This window comes from Cryptotermes secundus, unplaced genomic scaffold (assembly GCF_002891405.2).
Source record: "Cryptotermes secundus unplaced genomic scaffold, Csec_1.0 scaffold960, whole genome shotgun sequence".
Classification (NCBI taxonomy): domain Eukaryota; kingdom Metazoa; phylum Arthropoda; class Insecta; order Blattodea; family Kalotermitidae; genus Cryptotermes; species Cryptotermes secundus.
The window spans coordinates 374,738-387,578 of NW_019727111.1; the positions used below are offsets into that span (position 1 = coordinate 374,738).

General features: G+C 45.8%; 1 protein-coding gene across 4 annotated transcripts in view; it reads right to left on the reverse strand.

Annotated features, from left to right (window-relative positions):
- The window catches only part of LOC111864531 (transmembrane protein 47), a 134,597-nt gene that overhangs the window by 35,563 nt on the left and 86,193 nt on the right, over window positions 1-12,841 (reverse strand). Inside the window, exon 1 of one of the 4 annotated variants that reach the window (XM_033751472.1) lies at window positions 6,426-6,530. The exons of 2 other annotated variants lie outside the window; for them this stretch is intronic. The gene's annotated coding sequence lies outside the window, so the exon portion shown is untranslated. Of the gene's footprint in view, window positions 1-6,392; window positions 6,531-12,841 lie in introns of those variants that run through there. One more of the 4 variants, XM_033751471.1, reaches the window with a different exon arrangement.

A 12,841-nucleotide genomic window follows, 5' to 3' on the forward strand; every position in this document is an offset into this window, starting at 1 on the left:
GCTTAACTGTATTTGAAGAGTTGTATCTTCTGGGATATAATAACACCGTGCAATCCCTTGAAAATGAACTGAAGTTTCGCAGAAACATGTCACTGTATCTTCAGAGTCAAGCAAGAAACCAACAAGCAGAACTTGTTACCTGCTTAATAGTGCTTCCTTGCTTGGCTTATCCTCCGGTCCTGAAGACGAAGACAGCAAGTTCCTCCGAAACGTCGGGTTACTTTCAACGGACTACACGATATTAGCAAAAATCTCCCTGGCTTTTAGTCCTCAAGCGAACTATACCGACCGAGCGACCGCCTCTTGTCGGCGAAGTTAGTGCCAACTTTAGCGGATAGAAAGTGTCACGTGGTCAGCGCAAAGGATCCCCGCAGTCGTTAATCTCGGTTTTCTAGACCGGAGCCGCCATTTCCTTGAAACAGCTCCACAATTATCTTTACGAGGCTCAGTGGACCCGTTCCAGACCCATTACTTCTCAGAAAATCTGGTAGCACCGGAAATCGAGACAGGGACCTCTGGATCCGTAGGCCAGGACCTCTGATCACTAGATCACAGAGGCGGCTCTACACCGCATTATATTCCAGAACATATAAATATTCATAACCACTGCTGTGAGAACCTCAAGTTCAACTGTTTTATCGTATGATAACTGAAACAGGGAACTGCGCTACTTCCGAAACTGAGCAAGGCTGTATACAGGCACTGGGAAGCTTATATCATGGTGCAGCTGGCTTTAGCCCGTTCCGGCATCCTGCACTGCATCAGTTATGTCGTTTCTTTGTATTGAAGCTTGGCTGCCCACCGCTGCTTCATACGAAGTTTCTTATATAAGAAACAAGATTCGGGAAATCGACACTGGTGCGACATATTGCTTAAAACTATTATCACTTTGGACTTTTCCATCGTTTGAGTTTGTAACCACTACAGTTCATAAACTGGTTCTTAATCCGTTCTCAAGCGAAGGAAGGAGCTCAGGAAAAACCTAGTCTGTTCGACTCTCGGTGCAGCTGCTTTCAAACCGCGATCCAGGGTACATTAGCCTAGTTACCTCGGGACGCGTATGCACTGGTCTTGATTTTCTTTCACTGTAGACACAATTGCACTGATGAGGGGAACTCTTGCTTTATATTCTGGAGGTCACAAATTAAATTCTCCGCCAAGAAATCAGCCACCCCGATTGCAGTTTCATCTGGTTTCCCTCAGTCCCTCAGGGAATTCCAAACACAGCATTTCAAATCAGGCCACAATCGCTTCTTTCTACATTCTCTGCCATTCATTATTAACGGACCATCTTACCAATCGACGCTATACAGTCTGAGTTACAGGTGGTAACACATAAATGGAGCCGCAGAGGGGGGCACGAATTACGTTTCATCGCAATTACATCATGAAAGTCAGACATAAAATATTTAAAATAAGATAAAGTTAGCCGGTCACGGTAGCCAAGCGGTCTAAGCCATGTACTGTTTTCGCTCGCTCGGAAGCCGGGATCTGGGTTCGAATCACACATTAGGCACGGATGTTTGGTATATGTAAGTTTAATCTGTGTTTGTGTTGCCCTGTGTTTATGACAAGCCGATCACTCGTCCAAGGAGACCTACCGTCTGCAAAATGATAATGAAACTAAAAATCAGAGCCAATGGGGGCTCTAGAGCCAGTGAAAAAATATATAAAGTTATCGCGCCATAGCTCAAGCGGGTAGTCGCTGGCTTCCCACCGCGGCGGCCCGGGTTCGATCCTGGGTCTGCTCAAGTGGGATTTGTGGTGGCCAAAGTGGCGCTGGGGCGGATTTCCTCCGGGTACTTCGGTTTCCCCTGCCAATCTTCATTCCACCAAATTCTCCATCATCATAATCACCCGGGGCAGGCTATAATAGGACAATCAGTGGCCGCCGTGCCGAGTGGACCCAGTTGGACTCCACCCCCCACTAAGCGATTCTTTTAATTTAATTATGTACTTAAGCACTATATGGGGGAGTGGATGTGTAGCTCCACCACTCTAGCCCTCGACACTAGATGGAGGTGAGCGGTCAGCGGTGGGTGAAACTGACCTCCACTTACCTTCATCTAATACTGGAGTTATACCTCCATTCTCCCATACATCTTCATGACGTGGTGGTTAAATAAACATGGGTACCAACAAGGAAAGTAACTACACCCCGGAAGAACACGGGGCATTTCTGGCAGTGTTTAATAAAGAACTACTACTCGTATAAGACTGAAGCTGCTAGGCCGTCAGTGACGCAGATAATTATATCATCGTTAAAAATTTACTGTATCCTATTTTCAACATACTTCCGGTGTTCGTATGCCGGTGGGATATTTTAAAATATGTACACAGGATATTTAAACCGTAAAGTTCCCTATACAAGGTGTGGCGTACCACTGCTCGTAGAATTGACGGACTTTATATTAGCTAATCCAAAGAAGAATGACGCTGGGTTCATACCCGCTATAAGCATCTAAACACGTCCTGAGAGGGGAAAACTGAGCGCCAAATTTGTACAAGAGAGTCTCCAAGCAAAGCCGAGCATGCCCACTAAGTCCATGCAAGACCTCACGAGTGCTATTCTTTCTGCGTCCGTGCGTGTATAAGGCAACGTGGGGACAGAGCCCCGCGTGGCCACACGAACGTGGGGACCGTTCATACACCCATTTCCAACTGCCAAATCTGGAACCGGCTTGTTTTACAGATAGCGAAGTTACTAATCAGGGAAATGATGGACACCGGATTTGAGGTTCTCACACCGGTGGTTATAAACAGTTCTATGTACTGCGATATCGGTCGGTTAAATTACTGCTGGTCTTCGCCAACACAGTCGTTCCTGGCTTCAGATCTCGTCGCGATCCATGACCAAGATGTCTGTTCTCTCCTCGACATGTAGGACCGCCTCTTCGACTAGGTAGCGGTCGGGTTTTTTACGTATGCGCTAAGTTTGTTGCACCGTAGTTTTAGCACGAGTATATCTGTACTGTCACGACGTCCAGGTCACTATGGGCTCTGTTAACCCCTTGTATCTCCTGGGATACAATACCATGTAATCCGTTGAGAGTCAACCGATGCTTTTCAGGAACACGTCGCCTCCATCTTCAGGGAAGAATAAACCAAGCAAAAAAAAAAACAGCGTGAAGCAAGTAGAAACAGAGCTTGTTTCTTGCTTGGTTTATACTCCGAGCCTGATGACGGTGGCGACATGTTCTTCCGACACGTCAGTTAATTTTCAACGGACTACACGGTGCTATAACCCTCAGTGGTGTCTCCACCTTGTGGTGGTGGGGCTTGCGTGACTCTGTGACCTGGAGAGCTATGCCGGCGGTAGTTTAACTACCAGTAGGGTCACCCGTGTCGGAAAGGTCAAAGGGTGCAGTCCAGACTAAGAGATATACCCTGGTCCTCCAGGTTGGGGGTTGGGCATGAGGCTAACAGCATCATCCTGTAGAAAGTATTTTGTTCAGAAACCTAACAGCCAGCCTCGGGGTATCACGCGTGGATCCATTCCTCTGGCAGCACGCACTGGTTGTGGAGGCCAAGGCCCACCCAGGGCTGTAGCGCCGAGTGGAAGGTAGGTAGGTGACATAACCCAAGAGAAAAAAACTCTTCAAAATATCGGACACAGGTAAGAAAACTGTCCGGGGTAATTATTTTTGGTTCATACATGAAGTGTAAGAGATTTTTCATTGACTTTTTTGTCTTCGGCGTGAAACTACGCCGAGGGAGAAATCCATCCCTACCTGCGCGGAGTGCGTTACTGGAAATTACTGTCGCACGGGAATAAAGAATTTCATCAGCACCGTGCTCACGATGTTACAACGTGCGTATCACCGCATATCACGGCCGAGGGAGGGAGGAGGCTGGGTTGAACATTCAAACATTCCCTGATACATTCAAGACGCTGGCAAAAAATTCAGTCAGTATTTCGGCTTTATTGTTCAAGAACCAAATTGTACGTAATTTGTAGCGAAATTTAATTTATGCTGAGTAACTTACAATGTTACCAAGTCTGCGCACTTGGTAATGATGATTCATTCTCCGATATATATTTAATTACCTCTAAAATAGTAAGACTGATGGAGAACGTGCATTTTTATATGAAACGTGCGTTTCGTGTTTCCCTACGACGTTTATTATAAACCGTTTTCGCTACCATAAATATTTGGATTGAAACGCGGAGAAAAAACGCTTGCATGTCTTATTTTAAAGACGCCCTCATAACAAGTACAACAAAGGGTCGGATGACAAGATAGACGAATGACGAATTGGAAGCGATCTGGAAGGAAACCGTGACGTGAGAGCCGGTGTTCAAGCCGAGACTTGAACCGCGCCCCTCCCGAACACAAGTTCAAAGCGTTACCTCTAGACCAACTTGTTCCATTTGACGTCCTCATGTAACGTGTCAGTTACATACTGCTGCCTACTTTCGACCAAAGCTGGAAACGTCGACAAATATTGGTAAAAATATCCAATTTCATATTTCGTGAAAATTTCATTAGCGGTTCTCGTGTTTGTTTTGGTAGAGAGAAACCTGGCTCAACACTTCTGAAAAAAAAAACGCCGTTGCCTGTAGTCCGCAAGCGAACTATACCGACCGCGTGACCGCCTCATGTCGGCGAAGTTAGTACCAACTTTCAGCGGACAGTGGGTGTCGTGTGATCAGCGCTACGGATCCCCACGGCCGTTAATCTCGGTCTTCCAGACCGGGATCGCCATTTCCTTGAAATAACTCCTGAATTATCCTCACGAGGCTGAGTGGACCCCGTTCTAGACTCACTACTTCTCAGAAAATCTGGTAGCGCCGGGAATCGAACCCGGGACCTCTGATCTGTAGGAAGGAGCTCTGACCACTAGACCACAGGGGCGGTCCTGTCCTGTATTAATTAAGTGTTTAGATCAAATCTCGGCCGGGAAACCGACTAACCCTACTTTTCATGGTTTTCCTCAGTCATTCTATGCAACTTACAGGACAACGGACGGTTGTTTCCACACCTCCTCTACAGGACATCACTCAGCAGCATCCTCAGCGGCTGTAAGTGAACCCCAGGCAAACTGAGTCATTAACGAGACAGGCGAAGTGAACACAAGCAGTCTTCGTAACCTTTCCTTGTGGGTGCGCCAAAATCGAAAAGAAATCCCACAGAAACGACTCGTCTATGTACATCAAATGACAAATGACTGAACGTAAGCGAGTGGATCTGATGTCTGGCCGAACATGCAACTCGCCCCGTTATTGAAGACGATCATGGATTGCTTGATTCGACACGAAATGTGGGGAGGGTTACTCTCAATAAGGGGCGGAAGTACGTCATTATACAGTTTTTAACTAGAGAAAATGTTCTAGCAAGAAGGAACGCCAGCACAGTGGAAGATAGCAAATATTACTTTAAAGTAGCGCCAATACAATAATAACAAGCTAGTTCATACAGTACAGCGCAGGCTACATCACGCCCAAAATACTGTTACCGTCCCCATAAAAAAAGTTAATCATATCATAAGAGCCTAAGACAGATCTCAGGAACTCGCGGAGCGGTCTGTGTACTATGGCAGATTTTACAGACGTTTCGGGAACGGTGTTGTCTCCATCTTCAGGGTAGAAGAGCGAACTGTGCAAGAAATTGGTCTCGATAGAGGCAGAAGGGTGGCCAGGATAGGAGCGCAGATCGAAACAACCTGAATGATAAGGGCAGAAGAATGCCTGGCGCTTATAAGGAGATTTTATGGAGTTGAGTGTGACACGGGAGAAATACTACGAGTAGTTGTGGACGAACCCGTGGGTGGAAAGCATGCCCCCGCCGTCCGTCTCCGTGTACAGGTATCACTTCCTTTCCACATTCTACATACTCTTCTACCATCCGGAACGTCGGTTAACATCTGCTAAACTACATCGTGTTACATTCCAGGAGACAGTAAATGTTCCAATATCAAACAAGTAATATCGCTACAGACTTTCATACAGAGTACGCGGCAGCGTAGTTGGTTGAGGCACTATACTACAAGTCGGAATGTCCTGAGTTCGATTTCCGACGCCACTGGATTCTTCAATTGATCTAATCCTTTCAACCGGACTATGGCCCTGGGTTCGACTCAGTCTCTAACAGAAATGAGTATCGGGAATCTTCCTGAGGGTAAAGGGCGGCCGGCGCGTAAGGCTGGCAACCTCACCGCCATCCGTGAACCGATTTTCTAGAAATGTGGGAGCCTCGACGTCTCACAACCCTATGGGTCTCCACGGCCTGTTACATGGACAGACTTTAATACAAGAAGGTTGAATGACATCCTACAGCACCAGAAACCTCAAAGCAGACCGAAGTCAATTTAAAATCATAACATTTTGTTTTAATTTTCAAGCAAGTACCACAGACACCCAGAGAGTCGCAGATCAGAATATCACCACAAACCTCATCAAGTTATATAACACAAAATGAACTAACAATATGAATGAACGCTGAACAAGTATCACACAACACTTTCACGGCGGATAAAACACAACCGCTAATGACATCAAAACATGGATAAAAAGCAGAGAGGCATTTGGCGCGACATCACCGCGGGCTGGTTCACAAGACACTGGCGTTACACACCCAGCCTGCTTCCCACTCGCACGCTCGCTAGCTTCCAGGACCCGAGCAAGCGAGCTCCACTACAATCGATCATTCACAGCGTCCCTTGCGGAAGAAACCTGCGAGGGTGGCGTGGAGGAGGCGGTATTTTTCTCTAACCTTCTGAAATCACGATTAACACACAAAGGCATCGTAAGAGAAATGCAGATGATAAAGAATAGGCAAAACGAGCGGAAGGCGAGCGTGTTGCATCAACACTCTAAAGCAGGGCTCGGCAGACACTTGAAGGGCAAGTTCTGCTGAGTCCTAGTCGTCCATAACTCGGCCACATTTCATATAGCACACAATGATAACCTGTAAAACGCAGGATTCATAAATCAGGTCAAACTTGAAGTCCAAACACTATTTTTTTATTTCAAAATTTAAACCAACTTCGAAAAACGTAAAGGTAAAGTTGTCTGTGTCCATAATTAATAATGCAGTACGCCATAAAGACGTATGGAGGAGTAGAGGCACAAAATCAGGGGGTTATTCACCTCGGAACTCGATGGAGTAGTCAGCTTAATGCCACAACTGCTTTACCCTATGGGGAAACAGCCCCCGACTCCCAGGTACCTACTGCACAGGAGAGTAGCTGGGCCCGAGACTGTGTGGACGTTGTGAAGCAGAGAAAAATCTCATGCCACCAAAAACCGAGTTATCCCGGCTCCACACCAACTTATACATGATATAAAACTTTACCAATGTTAAATTCCAACACTCACAGCATATATAAAACAGAACTTATGTACTAATATGTATTCAAAGACAAGTTATCCCTGTGCTTATTTCATTAAGCACCACGCCAAGAAAGCACACAAGGCAGTAGCAAATATTGTGGGGTGCCACCTAAAAGCCAGAATATCAGTCAGAGCGGGCGTCCATTGTTAGGCAACGGCTCGGTATCCACGGTTCTGCATCGTTGTCTGGGTGACAAACATGTTCAAGCGACAAAGCATACATAAAAGTTGTTACCATGGAAATGACAACCAGAACTAGTGCGGTTCCCATGGCAACGAATACATTAGCTCCCGGTGCACAGAACACACGAAACGGAACCCTTGAACAAGGTGTCTTCTAGGCCGTCCGACTGACGAATATAACAGGCCAAACAGAACAGACGCGAACGAAGCAGGGCTGAGAGCAGAACAAAACCAGCTCCGCTAACAACCAGAAGACGACAGACTAGCCAGGTGGCATTGTCTGGAACACGTTACTTCTGAGTGACTGTAATTGCAATTGTAAACGACTTATCCAGTAAACAGCTCCGTCTAATCCGGAACTCATAATTTCCTGTCGTGGCAATATTTTAACCCTGGCATTAGATGGAGGTGAATGGTTTACTTCGTGTTCCCACTTATTCCCGCGGAACACCCGGCACCCATTGCATGGGATGGCTGGGTGGACCCTAAAACCATTTTAACGCTGTGGAGAAAGGAATCACAACTATAACGAACCGTTCGTCCATCCTGCCGCAATCCCACCACAGAAACACGTTCAAATGTTTAATTAATATTGTGGCATGGAGACCCGTTGCTAGGCAACGGCTCGTAAACCGCAACAAAGGGATGGTGTTTTCTGCGCGGTCCGTGCCGATGGCTGCACACGCAACAATGGAATAAGTCATGCCACCACACGGAAATAACTAAACATCAACAGACGAACGGTGTTTTCTGTGCGGTAACTGCCGAAGTGTTATAAGCAGGAGAGTTAAGTTGAGCGGAGAGCCAGTGGAGTGGAGTGAATTGGTTGGTGAGTGATTTCAGACAGAGACCTGCTGAGGTTCAGTGGTCGTTAACTGCTGCTGTGAGAAGCTGGTACCTGAGGCAGGAGACAGTTCCGGAATTCGGAGGAAGGGGAACGTACGCCGTTGAAAGCCGCTACCTAGTAACGTCAGTGAAGACGTAAAGGGTAGTCAAGCGCTGTATCAAAGATTCCAATAAATCCGATTATCAATCTATCGTCACTCCACCACGTGACTGCATCAAGTCCATTAAAGTTGCTGATCTCAGTGCACAAGTCTAAGTGACCGCCTGCGTGGCAATCTGACTAGGCTGACATGCGGCCACTACTGTGACATCTCGGCACTTTCGGCTGTTCATCATATTCCAGAAACGAACTTCGGAAACTTTTATAACACAAATATTACTGTTCTGCCATGCACGGGCAGTCCACTCTCGACTTCCTGCCCAGCCCTGCTTTAAAGCACAGTGGTACATGGGGGAGTGCAGGTATAGCTCCATCCTTCTCGACCTAGGCACTAGATGGAGGTGAGTGGTCAGCTTCACGCCCCTGCCACTTTACGCCCGGTACCCACTGCATAGGAGGCTGGGTAAAATGTAAAGCTATTTCTGTTTAATTACTGAAGTATTGTGCTATGAAGATGGGTGGAGGAGTGGAGACAGAACTCCACCACTCTTGACATCGGCACTAGATGGAGATGATCTGCCTCATGCCCCAGCCGCTTTACCCCATGACACACACTGGACAGGAGGCTGGAGCAGGAGCCCCAGCCGTCCAGCCAGCAGATCGCTATACCGACTGCGTTATAACTCCATGTTATCAAATTCACCGATTTTTTTATTAGAAACAAGCGAGATTTTAGCATCTCCCGGAGGTCATTAGGAAAATTAGTCCTCTGCGATGTAACACCATGTAGTCTAGTAGGTATGTATCAACGTTTCGGTGAAACCTTCTGCCTCCCATGTTCAGGGTGAGCTCCAGGCATCAGGCTCCTCTGAAACGCTGGCCTCACATTTCAGACACGTTTACCACGAAGCCTCTGTCTGCACTGCTGATCGGCCGCGCCAGCAGCACGAACCAATGACCTCTGCGAAATCCCAAACAATCTCGGACAATTGTGTCTTCTGTTCCGGCTCTCCTTTCCTTCTCACAATATCTCTTCTCTGGCAGAGCGCCATATGCCTGTGTACCGGCCAACACACCACGCCGCAAGAGAGGGACGTGACAACCGCCCCAATTTATGACCCACATCCACGAGAACCGCACAGCTTTAAGGGGATGATTTCTGAAGCGCTCGGTCTACGCTGCGTAGTTCGGAGAGAATCGGACGTATCGTACGAATATATCGACTCCGTCTTCAGGGTCGGCCGAAAACTGCTTCATAATTTGTACGCTTCTGGTCACAATGGCCAGCTCAAACACTTGGATCGTCGGTTCGAATCCCATTTGAGGCAAGGATGTCTGTCCGCGTTTATTCTGGTTTCGTGTCGTCCTGTGAAGTTAGCGGCATTGCGATAGGGCTGATCCCCGTCCAAGAGTCCTACCAACTGTCTATAAGAACCACAGTTTCAGATTAATTCTGATGGGAATAGACCAGGTGGCCTAATATGCCAAGGTGTAAGGAGTTGTAACCTTTCCCAAATACAGTTTGAACAATCTGGTCACAGAGGACGAGGTGGGCAAGACATGTAACACGCATGTGAGATAAGAGGAATGCATACAAACTTTTGGTGGAAAAACCAGAGGGAAGAAGACAAGTAGGAGGAACTAGATGCATGTGGAAGAATTAAAACGGATGTTAGAAAGACAGGATGTGGTAGTATGGATTAGAATAATCTTGCTCAGGACTGGGAAGATAATGAATCTTCGGGGTCAATAAAATGTAGGGCATTCTTGTGTAGCTGAGCGGCTGTTAGCTTCTCAAGAAAGACTCAGCAACATAAGTCAGTGTTTCACTATATCCAGGACGGACCCAACAGAAAAGTTCTAAGTTCTTAAGAATAACAGACGATGGGCAAGGTCCAAAAACCCAGTAATCTCGAAGCATTACTGGTTTACAGAATATCCAGATTCAAACTTCAGTTTGCAGTAGTAACGCCTCGACAGAGACGGATTAATTCTTGGTACATTCAATGCCTTTCCAACTAAGTCATGTAATCAGCTATCCATATCATAAGTCGTGATTCAAACGAAAAAGAAAGACACGGTTGAAAAGGGGAGGCTGTGGACGCTCTCAGGTTACTATTCCAGCACGTCCGTGCCAAAGCTCAAGCGGTTAGTCGCCGGCTGCCCGGGTTCGATCCCACGTCAGGTCATGTGGGATTTGTGGACAAAGTGGCACTGGGGAAAGCTCGGCAAGTGGCTTCCGGTTTCCCCTGCCAATTCTCATTCCAGCAAATGCTCCATAGTCATCTATCGTACGTGGCTGGTACAATAGGCCAAACTGTGACCGACGTACCAAGTGGACTCAGTCTCACCCCACCCAAGGNGCTAATGACGTAACGAGGGGCTCCACAATTCAACTCGTGGTGCTGAGGGGGCGCTCATTTCACAAAGAGTTTCCAGCAGTTTATTTTCTTTTAAGAAAAGTGTTTAAGTACAGATTCTGCACACGTTAAATATGTCGCTCAAAACCTCGAATTTTTTGCACCTCTGCAATGTCTGTATGTGTTGACTAAAAAGAAATATATTAAATATTTTACGTGTAAACTTCCGATGTGTGTCTCTGTAAAAAAATTTTGCATGCCTAGCTCCAACAGTTCATTTGTTATTGCTTTCAAACAGAAAATAAACTGCATTTTTTGAACAGGCGCAAAGTTCCTCCTTAATTTCTGTAAAAAACGCCTTAAGGTTTTACGAGACATTACCACATATGATACCACGACTGCCATTACTGCGGCTCCCACCTCACAAGTTCGCCTGCCGGTCATATTGGCGTTAGAATAGTCTCTAAAAGCATAATGCCCATAAGAAGTATCGTGAGAAACAGTGAACTGGTTCAAGCCCTGAGAGGGAGTGTACAAAAAGCATGGTGATCTCAAGCCCATTCTGCTTCGTTAAGAATACAAGGGAGGCTAAACATGACAAGATACATATTTCAGGATGAGCCGTTTTAATAAATCTGATAAAGTTAAATAAGATATTCATGTAAAACACAGTTCACAGATTCAACTATAACTTTCCGGGAATTCAACACCGTGTAGTCCGTTCAATGTCGACAGACGTTTCGGAGGAATAAATCTTCATGATTGAAGAGTGTGGCAGCAACCAAAGCTTTGTGTTATATCCCAGAAGACAAAACTCTTCATCATAACCACCGGTGTGAGAACCTCAAATCCTAACATCCCCAGAGTACGCCAATTGCGGTACCAAATTTAAACGAAATTCTGGATTCAGGCACAATACACGGGGGGGGGGGGACACATGACTGTCTCTTACGTGTTCACTTGGTTACACTACCAATAAGGACATCAAAATATCTTACATAAAGACACTGTGTAATAAGCTCTACATTAAGCAGATATGCGTTCAGTGTACAGTTAACATGAAACTTTATGCTAATTGCCATAAAGCAGGCGCCTATTACGGGGAAGCTGTGACCTCCATCCTCGTAACGTTAATGGATTTTTCTAAGTAGCCATAAGCTCCACAATTATGAAACGCGGCCCAGAGGTAATTGAGGGTTCTCTGTATCTTCTGACCTTTTCACCGTAATTTACTCGCAAAATTATTAAAAACGTATTTACAAGTACGTACATCACTGTGAAAATGCAAGATCATTACTTTGTAACACCGAGTAGTCTAACAGAATGATTCTGTATTTCAGCATCCCGTTGCAACTGTTCAGCTTAACGTCAATTATTTATCGTCCTTCAACATTGCAACGCTTTTTTACTCAATACTTAATTTTAATTTTACTTTAACATTATACACTTTGACACTACATGTTCCGTCTTCAGGTGTCTTGATATGTTACAAATATTTTGTTAAATTATGTTAAAACTGTTACACTGTCTTAGTCCGTGTTAAAATCATACGCAGTAGTCCTCTTTTGAAGGTAAAACCAGATAAAATCCTTCAAAGTTATTTTGGTGCATATTATTTCACCTCACACGGGCTGTCGTCCATTGTTCATAAATGTATGTCTGTCCAGGGTGTTTTGTCTCGGCATCTTGCCCCTCATGTGCGTGGCCTACTTTTCAGTTATGACTGCCATATGCCTCTGGTTTGCGTGTTTCCTCCACAGCGTGTGGTGTCGTTTTTACTAGTCTTTCAGAAGTTCACCGTCGTTTCGGAGGACCGTACTGTCTACTCTACCGAAACGTCATCGAAGTTGTACTGGATCATACGGCGTCAAATTCCACAATATATTAGTCTTCGCTGTGCCTATCGCGAAGACCTCAAACTGAAAACTGCGCAGAAATGATAAAATTAACAGTGCGAAGATAAAGAAGCTATAATATTCCCTCGAAAATGTCTTGGAGGGCGAATACAGATCACACCCT